The following is an 18,774-nucleotide window of genomic DNA, read 5'->3' as shown; positions in this document are numbered from 1 at the left end:
TTATTATTAATGAAATTCTCCCAAATCCTATTTTTTTCTATGTAGTTTAATAACCATAGGACTTGATGTTTATCATATTCAAGGTGCCATTTTCTTGGAAAGATTTAAAAAAAAAAATAAAGTAATAACAAATAAATAACTACTAAACTAAAAGGTTTTGGTCCCAACCTTGCTGCCAACCCTACAACCTTGGTAGAATTACTCAAATTTTCTCAGCCTTTGTTTCTTTATTTATAAAATACTTTGATTCTTAAGATTCTCTTATAAAATTTCAGTATGCCTTTATTTAAAAATGCCTTAGTATTTATAAGGCATTATTTAAATGTTTAAATAAATATTATCTTTTTATGCATAGTCAGGTAAAATGATTTGGGGGTAGTGCTTACATTTATAGTAATTTGATTTTTTAAAAAAATTCCACCCACAAGCCTCTTTTAAATTCTAAATTTAGATTGAGGACTTTCTTATTTGCAGATGGGTTTCCCAGAAAATGAGCCATGACACAGCTTTTTTAAGGCTGTAGCAGGTTAGGGCACACAATGTTCAGACATAGAGCTCTCCTACCAGAGTAAGAAACACCTTTTCCGGAAGCCATCAGCAAACCTTTAGTAGCACTCTCCAATGCAACCACATATGTGATTAAAATTTTTTAAGTTTCCAGTAGCCGTATTAAAAATTTTAAAAAGAAATTGGTGAAATTAGTTTTAGTAAAATATTTAACCCAGTTTATCAACAATATTATCATTTCAACATGTAATCACTATAAAATTATTAATGAGATGTTTACATCCTCCCTTCATACTAAGTTTATGAAGTCTGGTGTACACAATTTGGTTAGCCATATTTCAAGTGGTCAGTAGCCACATGTTGCTACTGACTACTTTATCGAACAGCACAGCTCCAGAGTTTCATTGACCTTTATTGGGTTGTAAATGTTTTTCTGAGCCAATCACTGTTAGTAGGTAGGAGGTAGGATTACTTCTGGAGCACTCAGGCCTAACCTTGGACCTGGAGATGTCAGTTGTGAGTGGGAGGAATGAATACTAATACAAAACTGGGCTGCTTTAAGGATGGAGCCAGCTGGAAAGAAAGATATTCTTCAGTGACTAAGATAATGCATCATCTAACTTTCCTCAGACTTAGAAGGACTTGACTGGATGTGTCTGTAGAGCAAACTGGAATAATGTAGAGTCTGCTGTGAATTATTCGGGATATTTTCCTTTTCTTTTCTAAAGCCTTGTTTGCCTCAAATAGCAGAAAGTAAAATTGGTACCTGATCCTTGCCTTGTTTTGCTTTTCTTCCCAATTAGATCATATATCCCCCATTGATTTCTTTCCTCTCTCAGTGTTGTAGTTTTGTTATCCAGATAAAGTTCTCAGTCTTGTTTTCAATTTAAGAAGAAAAGAGCTTAGTTGTGTCAGGCAGTAAACTCGTTAACAGGGATTTGGACAACACAGAAACTTTTGTTTATCTGTTCCTTGACCTAAAATTCTTTGAGCTAGGGAGAAAAGGTGAAGTGAGATATTAGGACAAATACATAAAATTAGTCATTTGACCCAGATGATAGCTTTTTTTTTCCTGTCTGCATGGATAAAAATCACCCTCCAATTTACATAAACATGTGATATTTCTTAAATGATGATTTTCTTAATGAACCATGGCAGAGAGCTGCAGATTTGCAGATTTTGTAAGTAAATTGAAATTAACCAGGTGACTTTATTTCACTGTATTATGTTACCATCACAGAAGTACCCAAGGGGTACAATTATTAGGGATTGTCTCTTTGTACATCTTAGTTTTCAGGCAGCCTTTTATGAAATTTTTTCCTCCCTACTTCTCCACCTTCCCTTTTTAATTTTTTAAAATAGAAAACTGTTGATTTCTGTATTTACTTCGACAGGGCCAAGAATTTAGCAGTACAAATGTGGGGAAATTTGAACTTTATTAAAAGTAATCCAGAAGCCGTAAAAATTGGCAGGTAATGTGGGTACTATGCAGAAAAGGGAGCACATCTATGCACTTAGCTTGGGTTTGAATTGCCCAAGAGAATTATGTAAGAACCATCAACCATGTTTAATTGGTTGTCTTCCTCTGCTTTCATTTTTCCAGGTTCTGTGGGTTAAAGTAATTGGGGTTATTGTGTACTAAAGCTGGTGTTCAAAAATATTGATGTACATTCTTTTAAAAATAAAACAATTTAATTACAACATTTAAACCATCATCTGAATAAAATAGAAATTTCAGAAAGTTACAACTGTTTGTTTTAGGGGCTCCTTCACCAGAAGATTCATGAGGACAAATAATGCCAATCAGTAGAGCACCTATCTTTAGTGAAACATTCCAATATTAAACTTAATAATTAATTCTGCTTAATTCCTCAGATGTTATAATGTCCATTTAGCGATATGTATAGAGATTAAATGTGTACTCTCTAGCTTTAAAGTAAGTACTTGGAAATGAATCACAGTTTTAAGCTAGTAAATTAAAAGTTTGGGCAGTCTTTTTATCTAGTACTTATATATTATTTCTCTTCGGTTAAAAAAAGTAATTTAGATCTTTCAGAGGAAAGCATTTAAAGAATAACTTGGGGAGGACAAAATTTAAGTACAATGGGATCAGTATGGTTTCATAGTTAAGAAGAGCCTGTATTCTAATGGCAGACTGGCTTTTATTCCTGGCTCTGTGCCTTGTTAACTGGAGGCATATTGTTTAACTTCTGTGTGCCTTCATGATCTTCACTTGTGAAATGGGGATAGTAATAGTGTATCTCATAGCATTGTTGTGAGGCTTAAATGAATTAATATATATGCAGTCTTAGAACTGTTCCTGGCACTATGTAGATGTTAGCTATCATAATTATTATTACCAGTTTTAGGCATAAGTGAAAAAATACAGTACCTCCTTAAAATTTATTAATATGGGGGAATACAACCAACAGCTTTTGTATGGTTATTGACAAGTGTGTGACTATTTGCTAGAGATTTTTTCTGTTTAACTCCAGCTGTTTTGAAAAATTTATTCAAATTCTAGAGTGCTTTTCAAATGTAAAATTTCTCTTTTGCACATAAAAGGAGAATTTTTCCTTTCTCTTTAAAACTCTTCCCCACCTCATTATCAAAGTAATAATATGCTTATTGTAGGAAACTTGGAAAATACAGAAAGCTCAAAGGAAAGAGTAATTTGTGACACACAACTTAGAGATAGTCACTAACAACATCTGGTGTATTTTCTCCCCAGTCTTTTATCTATATATGTGTGTTTGTAATGTTATTATTAGAGTTGGGATCATGATCAAAATGTATACTTATAATTTTATATCCTGTTTATTTCACTAACATTATAAAGGTAGATTTTGGCCATTTATTTTTGAGGGCTAATTGTTTTTATTCTCACAAGCCTAGCGCTCTGAAAGGAATTATAGAGCTGGAAGATAATTTAGAATTCATCTGGTCTAATTGCCTCATTTTACAAACAGGAAAATTGAGACCCAGAAAAGTTAAGAGATTTGCTCAAGGTCACAGAATGGCTAGAGGCTGAGCCAGAACCTTTGCTCTTTCACTGCTTTACCAGAAATACCTGTTCAACTTAATGCCCACTGAAAGTGGAGGAAGTGTTCTTATAAAAGCAAAGCAAATAAAAAACAAATGCTCTATAAATGAAACCGGGAACAATGCATCTTAAAAACAAAAAAACACAGAATACTCTGTTGGTGGTTTAGTGTGTTCCAGAGACTCTAAGGTTTCTGGTATGGGAAGCAGACATGGCTCAGCTGGTAGAGCATCCGCCTACCATATGGGAGGGTCCAGGGTTCAATCCCTAAGCCCTCCTGACCAGTGTGGTGAACTGGCCCACACACAGAGCTGCCAAATGCAAGGAGTGCTCTGCCATGCAGGGGCGCCCCCACGTGGGGATGCCCTATGCGCAAGGAGCGCGCCTTGCAAGGAGAGTCGCCCCGTGTGAAAAAAGGGCAGCCCACTCAGGAGGGTGCTGCACACAGAGAGCTGATGCAGCAAGGTGACATAACAAAAAAGAGATGCAGTGTCCCGGTGCCACTGAGGGTGCAAGCGGGCACAGAAGAACACACAGCGAGTTGACACAGAGAGCAGACATGGGGTGGCGGGGAAGAGGAGAGAAATAAAAAAAATTAAAAAGGTTTCTGGTAAAAGTTTGATTCCATGAGCTACAAGGTTTTTGATGGAGAACAACTCAGACTTTCTAGGTTATATGTAGCTTGTTGTGAATGTGCACGCCCTTCCCCCTCTGCCATTAAAAAATTGTTTTTCAAACCTCAGAAAATTTTAAAGAATTGTGCAGTCATAAAGCTATACCATTCTTCTAGATTCACTATTTGCTAACAATTTGTAAGTTTTGCTTTATCTACTTTGAAGCTGTTTCTACAGAACTTGCTGAGATTGGTTTTCGATTTAACTTAGACTTATGTTGTTGAGAAATTTATGGTCACTGCATCAACTCACTGTTCCATGTAATGTGTCTTGAAAGCTCTCCAACTAGACAAGGAATGGAAGTTTCCAAGCTTGTGACTATTTTGGAATGCTATTTATTCTCTTAATACTTAAAACAAAATTCAGTGTGAATCAAATGTGTAACTGAAACATGTACCAGGTAAAACTAGGCTTCAGGCAGAACAGTAATCTTCCATTCTGCAAAGTTTTTCTTCTTTTTGTGACATTAATCTCAGGTTGGGACATTTTTCAAAATAAGAAGCCTAACTTAATCTGATTTCACAATTCTGTGACAGAGGACATGGCTTGAGGGTGTTAACGTTGTTGAAGCCAATTTAAAAAAAAATTTTCAATCACATTCAGATATATATTTCAGTGCTATTAATTACATTCACATTATTGTGCTACCCATCACCACCATACATTACCAAAACATTTTCATCATTCCAGATAGGGATCCTATACATTTTAAGACTTCCCACTCCCTATCCCTACTCCATCCCCTAGTAACCTATAATTTAGTGTTGAAGCCAAATTTTAAGTTACTGTAGTGTTGTTTTTTTTTTAAGTAAATCACCCTAATACAGTTACATGAGCTGATGATGCAGTGATTTGTGTCACCCAATTCACCACTCTGTATTTCTCAGGACCAAAAATTCCTTTGTAAAACTCATTTTCGGTAAATGAGCCATTGTTTCCCAAAGGGTAATGATTATTTCTATGTATAGCACAAACCCCTAAGAATTAGACTTTAGAGTCTAAGTTATTAGTTAGTGATTAGAAATGGTTGAAATCTTCACTAAGTGTGTCAGGCCACAACTATGTTTGTGAAAAGGGCAGCTGCTGTGTTTGTTCCCTAGGCTGCAGTATGAGATATTATGCTTATTAGAACCCAACAGTCTGAAAGCAGGTCTTTTGGTTTAGGTGCTTAAGCACTTGTGCATATAATAAAAAACAAAAAGAGTTATTTTGAGTCTACCCATCCATTACATTACAGTTTTATAATGTAAACAACTAAAGTGAGGTTAGATGGAATTAAAATGCATATGGTTTGTAACAGGCAAGGAAATATATCAGTAGTAGATATTGGTTTACTTGATGCAGTTGTTATCAGTCTCAGCAAATGAATCACTTCTTAAAGTACCTTAGCAGGAAAGACATTGAAATAGGGACATTATGATGTTTAACAGGTATAGATGCTGAAGGTCTAGTTATTAATACATATGGTATATCCCTGTAGGTGGTAAACTTTAAATGACTCAGTTTTTTATTCCTTGTTTTCTTTTCCTTCTAAGATGCTCCTTTTTAGAAGACAACTCAAAATCAATCAATCTGTCTCTGTCAATCCTAATGAAAATAAATGCTTATAACCACTGTGACACATTTTCTACCACTGACCCACTAAAAATTGTGAGCTCTTTAAAGGCTGCTGTCAAGTCCCATTTGTATCTCCAGAATCTTACATGGCTCCAGTCTCAGGGTAGGTGCTTATTAAGTGTTTGTTGTTGAAGCAAAAGTTTCTGATGCTAAGTTTGAATGTGGTAGAGTCTCTCAAAGAATAGTACTACCTCTGACTTTGGCCAGTATATATTTCAAGATCCTTCCTTTTTTTTTTTTTCTTTTAAAAAAGATTTATTTATTTATTTATTTTTATTTCTCTCCCCTTCCCCCCCCCCCCAGTTGTCTGTTCTCTGTGTCCATTTTGCTGCGTGTTCTTCTTTGTCCGCTTCTGTTGTTGTCAGCGGCATGGGAATCTGTATCTCTTTTTTGTTGCGTCATCTTGTTATGTCAGCTCTCCATGTGGGCGGCGCCATTCTTAGGCAGGCTGTACTTTCGCGCTAGGCGGCTCTCCTTACGGGGCACACTCCTTGCGTGTGGGGCTCCCCTACGCAGGGGACACCCCTGTGTGGCAGGGCACTCCTTGCATGCACCAGCACTGCGCATGGGCCAGCTCCACACGGGTCAAGGAGGCCCGGGGTTTGAACCGTGGACCTCCCATGTGGTAGACAGACGCCCTAACCACTGGGCCAAGTCCGCTTACCCCTTTTTTTTTTTAAAGTTTCATTTTTTTATTTCTCTCCCCGCCCTACCCCCAACCCCCCCATTGTCTGCTCTCTGTGTCCATTCGCTGTATGTTTTTCTTTTTTTTTTTTTTTTAAAGATTTATTTATTTATTTAATTTCCCCCCCTCCCCTGGTTGTCTGTTCTTGGTGTCTATTTGCTGCGTCTTGTTTCTTTGTCTGCTTTTGTTTCTTTGTCCGCTTCTGTTGTCGTCAGCGGCACAGGAAGTGTGGGCGGCGCCATTCCTGGGCAGGCTGCACTTTCTTTTTCACGCTGGGCGGCTTTCCTCATGGGCGCACTCCTTGCGCGTGGGGGCTCCCCCACGCGGGGGACACCCTTGCGTGGCACGCCACTCCTTGCGAGCATCAGCACTGCGCATGGCCAGCTCCACACGGGTCAAGGAGGCCCGGGGTTTGAACCGCGGACCTCCCATATGGTAGACGGACGCCCTAACCACTGGGCCAAAGTCCGTTTCCCTGTATGTTTTTCTGTGGCCGCTTCTATCCTTATCAGCGGCACTGGGAATCTTTGTTTCTTTTTATTGCATCATCTTGCTGCATCACCTCTCCATGTGTGCGCCACCATTCCTGGGCAGGCTGCACTTTCTTTCGTGCTGGGTGGCTCCCCTTACGGGGCGCACTCCTTGCGCATGGGGCTCCCCTACGCGGGGAACACCCCTCCATGGCAGGGCACTCCCTGCGTGCATCAGCACTGCGCATGGGCCAGCTCCACAGGAGTCAAGGAGGCCTGGGGTTTGAACCACAGACCTGCCATGTGGTAGTGGATGCCCTATCCATTGGGCCAAGTCCACTTCCCTCAAGATCCTTCCTTCCTTGTGCAATGGGCGAATTTTAAGAGGAAACACATAGAGGAGTAAAGAGATGACAGCCCAATGTAGTGGTTTTGTTATTTTTTGTGTTTGAATTTTTTTTAACAGTAAGAATCCTAATCTAAGTAGAGTACAGTAACCAACTCTAATCAAAATAGTCCTTTATTTTGCTACTGCTTTCTGTAATGTAGTCTACATAAAGAATGCTTTTGAATTATTTAGTAAAAATACATTCTCAGTGCAGTACTCTGACTTTGTATTAGAAACAGGGAGAGATCCAGTTGATAGAAACTGTATTTAAAGGCTCAACTAATACTAAACATACTAAAGCAGAGTATGATGCTTGCATAGGAAAAAAACACATTCAATTCAATTCTAAGCTCCCTATGAATAAATGGTAGTGCAGTATATGCTTAGAGATCCTCTTTTAAAATTAGTGAGGAATGAGTGGATTATTCCAGTAGTGTGCTAGTATATGTTTAACAGTAGGCTCTCTGGAAAAGGAAAAAAAAACAAACCCTGGTTTGTAGGGTTTGCCAGTACTCCAGTACTCCTACAGATACTCCAACCATGACCAATTTCAAGCAACCAGTGTAAAGTCATTAAAGGCAGAATTGGAAAAAGGTACACAGTAGCACAATGTTATATAGTATTTTCACTGTACAGATACAACAGTTGTAAATCTGAAGAGCATAAATAGGAGATAATGAATTAGAGTATTTATTACCTTTGTTTTAAATATAATTTGTTTCATTTTAAATTTATATAGTTTAGTTTTTAATAATGTCTATATTTCACAACCAGTTCACACAATTCCGGAACATTTAATGGTTCCTTATAAGCCAATAGAAATGACTTTAGCATACTAGTTTATTTTGTACCTTTGTTGGGAAAATAAACTAGAGGTGGTGAGGTTTGAATTTAGCTCCATAATCAATATGTGCATAATAAAGTCCAACTGGATTAAAGATTTAAGTGTAAAAAATGAAACCAAAGAAAAAATATAATTTTTCTGATCATGGAAAGAAGATCTTATTATCTTGACTTCAAAAGCAAGGGTGTCAGATTTGTCTATGTAGAAATTTAAAACTTGTGTTTGGTCAAATAACACAAGCCTAAATTTAAAAACAAAAACAATGGGGATGGGGGTGGGGCAGGATATTGACAGCATGTATGAAAGATAAAAATTTTAATATATTTAATATTTAAAGAACTCTTAAAATCAATAAAAAAAATAAAGTTGAATAGTCCAATGGAAAATGGGGAAAAGCTAGGAAATGGGAAGTTCAGAGAAGAAACACAAATTGTTTAAAAAAAAAAAGATTCTTACTTTCTTTAATAAAGAACTGCAGAAATGAGATACCACTTTTAACCTTCTATACTGACATTTAAAAAATGTGACTCCCCCAATTATTGTAGATGTAGTAAAACAAACACTCTCAATGGTATTGTAGATTGATGGAGCCTTTGTGGGTGAGTGGATTCTCAAAATCTGAATGCACATACACTTTGAAGAAATCACTGGGTTTAGATGGCAAAGATACATATATAAGGATGCTTATTGAAGTGTCATTTATAATGCCCAGATTGGAAACAAGCTAAAGTCCATGAATAGTGGAGTGGTTATTTTTGAAGGATCCCCATAATTTATTAACTGAAAATCAATTCTGAAGATTGGCCCCTTAAAATATAAAAAAATTATTACTCATATTCTCCAGAAAAGTCTGGAAGCATATGAACCAAGAAGAATTGTTTTAGTGAGGTAGGATTATTTGGGATTTAATGAGGACAGTTTGGGAGGTGATGCCTATTAAAACTGCGTAAATAAGAATAGGATATTGAAACTCCAGGAAGGAAGAAAAGAATAGAGGGAGGAAAAGAGGGGAAGGGGGGGAAAAAAAGGAAATAGGCAGAAATTTAGTATTAGACACAGAACTCCTTTGTGAGCACTAAAACTTAGAATCAAGCCACTAAATGAAGGCTATGGAGTCACCATTGCAAGAATTCTAAGAAAGTCAGCAATCTGCCTCATCAGTAATTTCTTTTCCTTTTTTTTCTTCTCTTTCCTCCTTCCTTTCCTCCCTCTGTTCTTTCCTTCCTTCCTGGAGTTTCAATATCCTATTCTTATTTATGAAGTTTTAATAGGCATTACATCACAAACTATCCTCACTAAATAACATGACACTGTTTTCTAAAAAATTGATTTTATAATAATTTGAGACATATATCCACTGAAACTAAAGGAAGAAATCATCAACTGCTAGAGCATCAATCTATTTGAAAACAGAATACTGGACAAAATTGTCCCTTCTACCTTGGTAACCATAAAATGAAGCTTCTAAGGAAATAAGCTGCATTTCTAGTTGAAGAACAATCCACTTGTATTAGACACTTCCTATCCTTCCCCTCCCCCCGCCCTGCTGTTTTTGCTGTCTGTGTCTATTTGCTGTGTAATCATCTGTATCTATTTGTCTTTTTGTCTTCACTTCTCATCTTTCTCCTCTAAGATTCACCGGGATCGATCCTGGGGACCTGTGATGTGGAGAGAGGTTCTCTGTCAGTTACACCACCTCAGTTCCTGGTCTCTGCTGTGCTTCACCTTGACTCTCCCCTTCCTGTCATTTGTCACGTCATCATCTTGCTACATGACTCAGTTGTGTGGGCACTTGGCTTACCACGTGGACACTTGGCTCACCACACAGACACTTGGCTTGCCACGTAGGCATTCGCATGGGTACTGAGCTCACCATGTGGGTACTCGGCTTGCTGTGTGGGCACCCACATGGGCACTCAGCTCGCCGTGTGGGCACTTGGCTTGCTGCACAGACATGCTTTCTCTTTTTCTTTTTCACCAGGAGGCCCAGGGATCAAACTCGGGTCCTCTCATATGGTAGGTGGGGGCCTTATCACTTGAGCCACATCCACTCCCCTGTTTCTTTTTTTTAATTCTCTTTTACTAAATGTAAAGCCCATTACTGAGCTTCCTATAACACTTAGAAAGTCTTTAAGGATGATTGAGGATTCTTAGAGTGAATTTACAGGTTTTTATAACATCCTTTTAAAAATTAAAACCTGGAATTGTAAAGTTTTTTTTAGGTAAACATTTAAAAGTTTACTAACATGCACTGATATCCTTGGAAAATGTTAAAAAGTTTAGCATTAAAGTTATGTTTATTGTGGTATAATTAACACAAATTATGGAATAAAAGCTATTAGCAAAAATTAATGAATTAAGGTAGTTCAACAACTCTTTCATCTTTAAGATATTAAATCAGTCCTCAAACCATTAAATTGTTAGTTTGGTAACACCATTGGGCCAATTTACCCCAAAATAAAATCAAGGATGACTAATACTAATATCTGATGATACCATACCTCAGTTATAAAGTTTGACATCTAAGATGAAAATAATTTAAAATTGAAGATCATTTAAACATGTACACCATTATTCTTCAGTCCACTCATTTTCTCATTTCATTTCTCAGGGTTTTGGTTTTAAAAACAATGTATTTTATCCTCTTTTTAATTGAACTCTGTTCCCTAACGAAATTTTCCAAATCCTTTTTCCAAAGATGTTTGCGGAGTCAAACTTCTGGAAATTTTATCCTCTCATTCCCATAAAAGTTCCCTTAGTAATATGGAATATATTCTTCAGTCTTTTCTGGTGATTTTTATAAATGGAGGGTAGCAGGAAGTAATCAAGACAAAATGAGAAATCCTGAGAAATGACTTTGAAAACCAAAAAATAATTAAGGTGGATGAAGTGGAAAAAGAGTGTTGATTTACCTGTTGAAAAACTGCAAACTTTAGGAAAATATCAGGTAAAATAATGTTTTATGGAAAACCTTACCAAAGTTATGGGTCTATTCTTTAGCCTGTTAACTAGTTTAAACAGCTGTAATTTCAGTTAAGTAGTTGAGTGAATGTCTAGATTTAAGATGTCAAGAACAATTTTCTTAATTTAAATATATGACTTTGCAACATTTTTATTAGTAACTCAGATGAAAACATAGAAGTCTTATCAGATTTGCCAATCAGTGGGATCCAGGAAAGATGGCAAATGTACTAGATGACAGTTATTCAGAGAGAGTGCTATAGGAATGATGGGCAGAAACTGACAAGCAGAAATTAATAGGGCTAAATGTAAAGGACTGAATTTAGTCATCTGTAAGCTAGCAAAAATGTTTTTTGAAGATTTCCTATGTACCAGTCTCTGAAAGACAGACATTGAATTATTTTAAGGGCATAATCTTGAGATAGTCTACCTAGATTTACATTCAGCTGTCTATTGACCATGTGGCTATTGGCAAATTGTTTTACCTCTTTGTTCCTCATTTCCTCCTCTTTTTAATAGGGATTGTAATGGCACCTATCAGGTTCTTTTAAAGAGTTAAATGTGATGCTGCATGTAAAATGCTTGGTACAGAAGTTCCTTGACATAAACTGAGCGACAATCTGTTGATCTGTCCTGGGATTCAGTGATCCCTTGGCCCCTTGACACTGCTAGGTCCGAAGAGGAGAGGTCTCTCCTCTGTAGAGGCACTGCTTGCATACTCAGGCCCTGGTGTTTGGAAGATATTTATGCACCCAGTTCAGAGCATTGAGTTCCTTCCCTGATGAAAAAAAGGAATTTTTACAAAATGAATCAGACCTTCAAGATTTTATATCTGGTGATCTTGTAGACGAGCACCTGGGTTGAATATAAAGGAAATTTAAAACTCTGGAAAGGGGAAAGGTGAAGACTACCTCCATAGCTAAAGACAGAGATTCCCATGAAGAAAAATTATAGTAAACTGAAGAACACATTTAAATCTCCATGCAGTATGTTAAAGAAGCTCGATGTCCCAATATTGCAGGCTGTTGGGGAGATGAAGAATATGCCACAGCCACGATCATATTCATAGGTGACATATATACAAGGAGTTGTAGATTTTGTTCTATTAAGACTGAAAAAAATCTACCTCCACTAGATGCCAGTGAGCTCTACAATACTTCAGAGGCAGTTTGCAGAGTAGAATCTGGATAATTTTATCCTAAATGTCTGGATTGAGATGATATGTCTGATGATGGGGTTGCTGAGCACTTTGCAAAAAACTCATTATTAAAGGAAGGGAATCCAAAAATTCTTTTGGAATGCCTTACCCCTGATTTCCTAGGATATCTGAAAGGAATACAGAAAGTTGCTCTTTCAGAATTAGATGTGTACTCACATAATATAGAAACAGTTCCAGAATTACAGAGCAAAATTCCTAATCTCTGGTCCAGTTTTAACCAGTCTCTACATGTTATGAGACATGCCAAGGAGGTTCAGCCTGATCTTATTTCTAAAACATCCATAATGTTGGGTTTAGGCAAGATTGATGTGCCAGTATAAGCAACAATGAAAGCACTTCTTGAGGCAGTCATGAACTATTGATTTGAGGATAATATATGCAGCCAACAAAGTGTACCATAAAGTTGGAGAATGAATTACTCGTGAAAAGTTCAGATACTGGGAAAAAGTAGGAAATGAACTTGGCTTTTATTATACTGTAGGTGGCCCTCTGGTGTGTTCTTCATATAAAGCTGGTGCATTTTTCCTGAAAAATCTAGTGTGCAAAAGAAAAACAAAATCTTTGTAAAACTTAAACAGAGAAGACCTTTAAGATCATGAGCTTAATTACAGTTGGAAATAGGTGGAACCAGAATGCCCGCACTTCAGGGGATGTACCCTACCTCTTTTCTGTTTTAAGAAAAATGTCAATAAACGTATATTTAATTATAATAATTCACTTAGTTTTAGCATATCCTCTTTATAACCATAAATAATTATATGCTATTATGTATTCATAAAACATCTTTGTAGAGCTTACGATTATTAATATAATTAAAAATAATATTAAGAACACTTAAAAGCTTAGTATAGTGCTTTTCCCATAATAAACATAAATACTAGCAATTTTATTGTTATCTGTGAGCACTTACCTGTTTTTTGTTGTTGTTTTTACCTGTTGCTTTATGGTGAAAACTGGGTGAATATGGTACCTAATATAATTTTGAGACCATGGAAGCTTCTCTGACACAATCCCTACCTTGAAGAAGCTTGTACTTGAATCTTTGTAAACAAATTATTGTTAAGCTGTACTACTGATATATACAGGATGCTTATTGTTAGGAGACATAGATGGGATACCCAGGGCCTCAGTGGTACACAATTCCAGGAGACATTATTCCCAATATTATGTTGTAAATGGTAACCCCTGCAGTTATACAATGCATTTCTTGGAAGATCTAACCGAGACATTTTGTGGTAGGCCAAAGGAATGGAGTGACATCTAAGTTAATTATTTTTTTTTGCACGTCAATATTCATAGTGGCATTTATTCACAATGGCCAAAAAATGGAAGTATCCCAAGTACCCATCAACCAATGAATGGATAAACGAAATATGATATATACTCACAATGGAATATTATTCAGCCATAAAAAGAATGAAGTTCTGATCGAAATGGTATCTATATAAGGAATATACCACACCAATACAAGGCATTAAGATAAATTTTGATGGTGAAAGAGTTAGAGGGTAAGGGGGAAGGGCATCTCAGATGGAGGGAATTTCATGGTCAGAGTCATGGGGTCGTGAATGATCTTTGTATTTTGGAGGAACTGGAATTAGTTCATTATGGCTAATATGTAGAATGAGAATAATTGCTAGAAGATAAAATTAAGAGGCCAGACTATGAAGGACCTTGTTTGTTTCACATTTTATCTGAATCTAGGAAGCCGTTCAGTGAATTAAACAGAAAATTAAAATGGTCAGGTTTATTTTTAAAAGGTGGTTCAGACAGTATTGAGAATGGGTTTGAGTCTGAGCAGGGCTAGAAACTGGGAAAAAGCAGCTATGCTAGTGTAAGTCAGTGTTAAGTGGAGACCACCAACTGTATTACAAGTTGGCAGTGATAAATGAGTACCTTTTCTCTTAGCTCATAACTAAGAGAGGCTCATTCCTAGACTTTTAGAAACTTTTATGGCAATTTGACATCATTTATGGTTTATAACCTTTACTGGACCTTTAGTGTTGTCTGATAAGTAATTATCCTTCACCTCCCATTAACTCCCACTCCATTGTACACTTGTACAATACATACTATACAGCTCAACCTGCTCTCATAAATAATAACCAATTACCTATTACTAATTAGCAGGTAGGTGCCAAATCCAGTGGGCACATTTCAGTCCTCATAACTTCTCTTATATATTTCAAGAGTTTGTTCTTTTTTTTTCTGCTAAGTAATATTCCGTTATATGAATTTAACCACAACTTTTCGTATACTTATCTCCATTCATTTCCTTTTCTCCATTATCCACAACAACTATTCAGACCTCTATCACGCTTTTCAATTTCCTGCTCCACCTCTTCCTCACTTTCTGCAGATGGTTTCGTCCCATTTCAGAGAGAAGATAAAGCCAAAGGATGCAGGAACTAGGTACTTTCTGCTTCACCCACAGACAGACTTATGTGTCAACACTGTATTTTTCCTCCACTTTTCTCTTACAGTTTTTCCAGGGACTTTGCTCTGTTATCTTCTTCTCTTAGTTTATCAACCTCTGCCTTGCTATAGTACCTTTCCTTTTAGCCTGTCAACCAGGCTCAAGGCTTACCCCCACATTCAACTCTCACCACCCTCTAAATTCCACCCTAATTTATCTCTTTCCCTCTGTAGCTGAGTTCCTTGAAATAGTAATTTTCAATCACAGTCTTTACTCCTTCACCTCTCATTAACTCCCAATCCATTGTACACTTGTTTTTATTCATACCGTATGGTTCAAGCTGCTACCATAAATAATAACCTGTTATTAATTAGCAGATTAGTGCCAAATCCAGTAGGCACATTTCAGTCCTCATGACTTACATTATATGTTTCAAGAGTTTGAGCTTTATTTTTTGCTAAGTAGCATTTCATTATATAAATACATTACAGCTTTTTTTAGCCATGCACATTTGGATAGTTTCCAATTTTGGACTATTACCAATAAAATTGCTGTAAATATTCATATATACATCTTTGTGTGGACATATACTTTCATTTCTCTTGGATAAATACATAAGAGTTGAATGGCTGGGTCAAATGGTTAAGTAACTTTAAGAAACTTCCCAATTGTTTCCCTAAGCAGTTGTACCATTTTGTATAACCATCAGCAGTGCATGGGAATTTCCATTTGTTTTGCATCTTCATAAGCACTTGGTGTTGTTTTTGTGGGTTTTTTTTTCCCCCAATTTTAGCTAATTTATTAGGTATAAAGTTTTGTCTCATGGTTTTACATTTCCCTTATGGCTAATGATGTTGAGCATCTTTTTACATGTTTATTTGCCATGTCTGTGTTCTTTTTGGTGAAAAAATTCTTTCCCCATTTTAAAATTATGGTGTTTGCTTATTACTATTGGGTTTTGAGAGATCTTTACATATTGAATACAAGTCCTCTTTCATATATGTGATTTGCAAATATTTTCACTCTAGTGAAAAACTTCTATTTTTTTTTTGTTTTGTTATTTTTAAACATTTTCTTAAGTGTCTGTCAGAGCACAGGTTTTAATTTTTATCAAGTCCAGTTATTTTTTTTTCTTTTGTGGATCATGCTTTTGGTGTGATGGGAACTCTTGGCCTGACCCAAGTAATGAAAATTTCTCCTACATCTTCTAAAAGTTGTATAGTTTAACACTTTACATTTAGAATCTATATTCCATGTTTGAATTAGTTTTTAGATAGGTGTGATGTTTAGGTCAAGCTTCTTTTTTTTTTTGACATACAGTGTCCAGTTGTTCCTACACTATTTGCTGAAAAGCTTATCCTTTCTCCATTGATTTGCCTTTTTATCTTTGTCAAAAATCAGTTGGGGGGAGTGGATGTGTCTCAAGCGATTGGGCTCCCATCTGTCATATGGGGGGTCCAGGGTTCAATTCTTGGGGCCTCCTGGTGAAGGCAAGCTGGCCAGCATGACAAGCTAGCCTGAGCAGAGAGCTGGCCCATGTGGAGTGCTGGCCTATGGAGGAGTGCTGACCCACGGGGCGAGCTGGCCCGAGCTGAGTACTGGTGCAGTGAGATGATGCAACAAAAAAAGACACAGAGGAGAGACAATAAGAGACCAGGGAGCTGAGGTGGTGCAAGAGATTGAGCGCCTCTCTCCCACTCTGGAAGGTCCCAGAATTGGTTCCTGGTGTCACCTAAAGAGAAGGCAAGCAGACACAGAAGAATGCAGAGCGAATGGACATGGAGAGCAGACATTGGGGGTGGGGGTAAATAAAGAAATCTTTAAAAAATATATCATTTGGCCATATTTATGTGGGTTCCGTTTCTTCTTTAATCTACAGACTATTTAGAGATGTAATTTACAAGAATACTTATTTTTAAATTACTGCCTTGTAATATAATATTGTTGTAATAGGATATGTGGTCTGCATGGCATTTGGAATTTGTTGAAATTTACCTTGTGGCCTAATATTTGATCATTTTTTATGAAGAATTCTGTTATGTTTGAAAATTGTGCTTATTCTGCAATTGTTTGGTTTGGTGTTTACATATGTTGAGAATTTAAATCTCTTGCCCTGGTGAGTTTGTCATTTCTTTTTGTTCTGTCAATTTTTGTTTTATATAATATGAAGTTCTTTTTAGGTATATACAAGTGTAAGATTTATATCTTTCTATTAAATTGGGTCTTCTAAATATGTTCTTACTATTCTTATCTCTAAAACTTTTTTCCCACAGTTTTATCTCTTACTAATGCAGCACCTACTTGTTTCTTTTAAATCAATTTTTAAAATTGTAATTTATGTGCTACAGAATACAGAGATCTTAAGTATACAGTTTGATGAATTTTTACAATATTGCAACACTCATGTGATTACCACCCTGGTCAAGAAACAGAACATTTTCATCATCCCAGGAAGCTTGCCCATGAATTCCACCATGCACCCTCCTTCCCCCCACCCTAGAAACCAATGAAAGGTGATTTTTGTCATCTTTGATTAGATTTACTTATTCTTAGATTTTATATAAATGGAATCATACAGTGTGTACTCTTTTGTGCCGGCTTCTTTTCCTCTTAATGTTTTTGTGGTTCATCTGTGGGGCATGTACGAGTGTTTTTTCTCTTTTTATTACTGAATCATATTTCACTATATGAATATGGCACAGTTTATCCATTCTTCTACTGATGGTCATTTGGGTTGGACTATTCTTATAAAAATGTTTTTGTGGGTATATATTTTCTTTTCTCAAAGGTACGTATCTAGGTGTGGAATTTCTGGATCATAGAGTAGATATATATTTAACATTATTACAGCTGCCAAGTAGTTGTACCATTTTGCATTCCTACCAGTATGAGAGTTCCAATTACTGTATGGTCTGGCAACATTTGATATTGTCAGTCTTTTTGAAGTAGCCATTTTAGTGGGTATAAAGTGGTATCATTACAGTTTTTTGTTTTGTTTTGTTTTGTTTTTTTAAGATTTATTTTTATTTATTTAATTCCCCTCCCCTCCCCCGGTTGTCTGTTCTCTGTGTCCATTTGCTGCGTCTTGTTTCTTTGTCTGCTTCTGTCGTCAGCGGCACGGGAAGTGTGGGCGGCGCCATTCCTCGGTAGGCTGCTCCCTCCTTCGGGCTGGGCAGCTCTCCTTATGGGTGCACTCCTTGCGCGTGGGGCTCCCCTACGCGGGGGACACCCCTGTGTGGCACGGCACTCCTTGCACGCATCAGCACTGCGCATGAGCCAGCTCCACACGGGTCAAGGAGGCCCGGGGCTTGAACCGCGGACCTCCCATGTGGTAAACGGACGCCCTAACCGCTGGGCCAAAGTCCGTTTCCTCATTATAGTTTTAATTTCCATTTTCCTGATGACTAATGATATTTGGCACATTTTCATGCATTTATTGCCTGCTAGTATATATGTTTTTTCCTGAAATGTCTATTCATGTGTTCTGCCCATTTTTAAAACTGGGATGTCTTTTTTTTATTATTATACTGTCGGAGTTTTATTTATATGTATTCTGAATATCAGTCTTGACGAATGTATTGTAGATGTTTTCTCTTAGTTTATAACTTGCCTTTCATTTTATTGATTGGTATCTTTTAATGAACAGAAGTTTTGTTTTGAGGAAGTTAAACTTATCATTTTTCCCCTTTATTGTTAGCGCCATTTATGCCCAATGTAAGAAATCTTTGCCTACCCCAAGGTCATGAAAATATTTTATGTTAGATCAGTTTTCGATCCCAAATTAATTTTTGTGTATGGAGTGACATAGGGATTGAGTGTTTTTGTTTTGTTTTGTTTTGTTTTAATACCAATAATCTGTACTCACAGCACTTTTTATTGAAAAGATTTTCCTATTCTTATTTAATTACCTTTTTCCGTTGTGGAAAATCAACTGACTACATAAATGCCCT

The 18,774-nt window shown here is 36.8% G+C and overlaps 1 protein-coding gene and 1 pseudogene across 1 annotated transcript in view; both read left to right on the top strand.

The window, feature by feature from the left end:
* NLK (nemo like kinase) overlaps positions 1–18,774 on the top strand; it is a 177,263-nt gene that overhangs the window by 8,857 nt on the left and 149,632 nt on the right. The window lies entirely within an intron of this gene.
* On the top strand, positions 11,113–13,088 carry LOC139437207 (lipoyl synthase, mitochondrial-like; annotated as a pseudogene).

The sequence above is a fragment of the Dasypus novemcinctus genome, chromosome 21, assembly GCF_030445035.2.
Source record: "Dasypus novemcinctus isolate mDasNov1 chromosome 21, mDasNov1.1.hap2, whole genome shotgun sequence".
NCBI lineage: Eukaryota > Metazoa > Chordata > Mammalia > Cingulata > Dasypodidae > Dasypus > Dasypus novemcinctus.
This window is presented reverse-complemented; position numbering and strand designations above follow the sequence as displayed.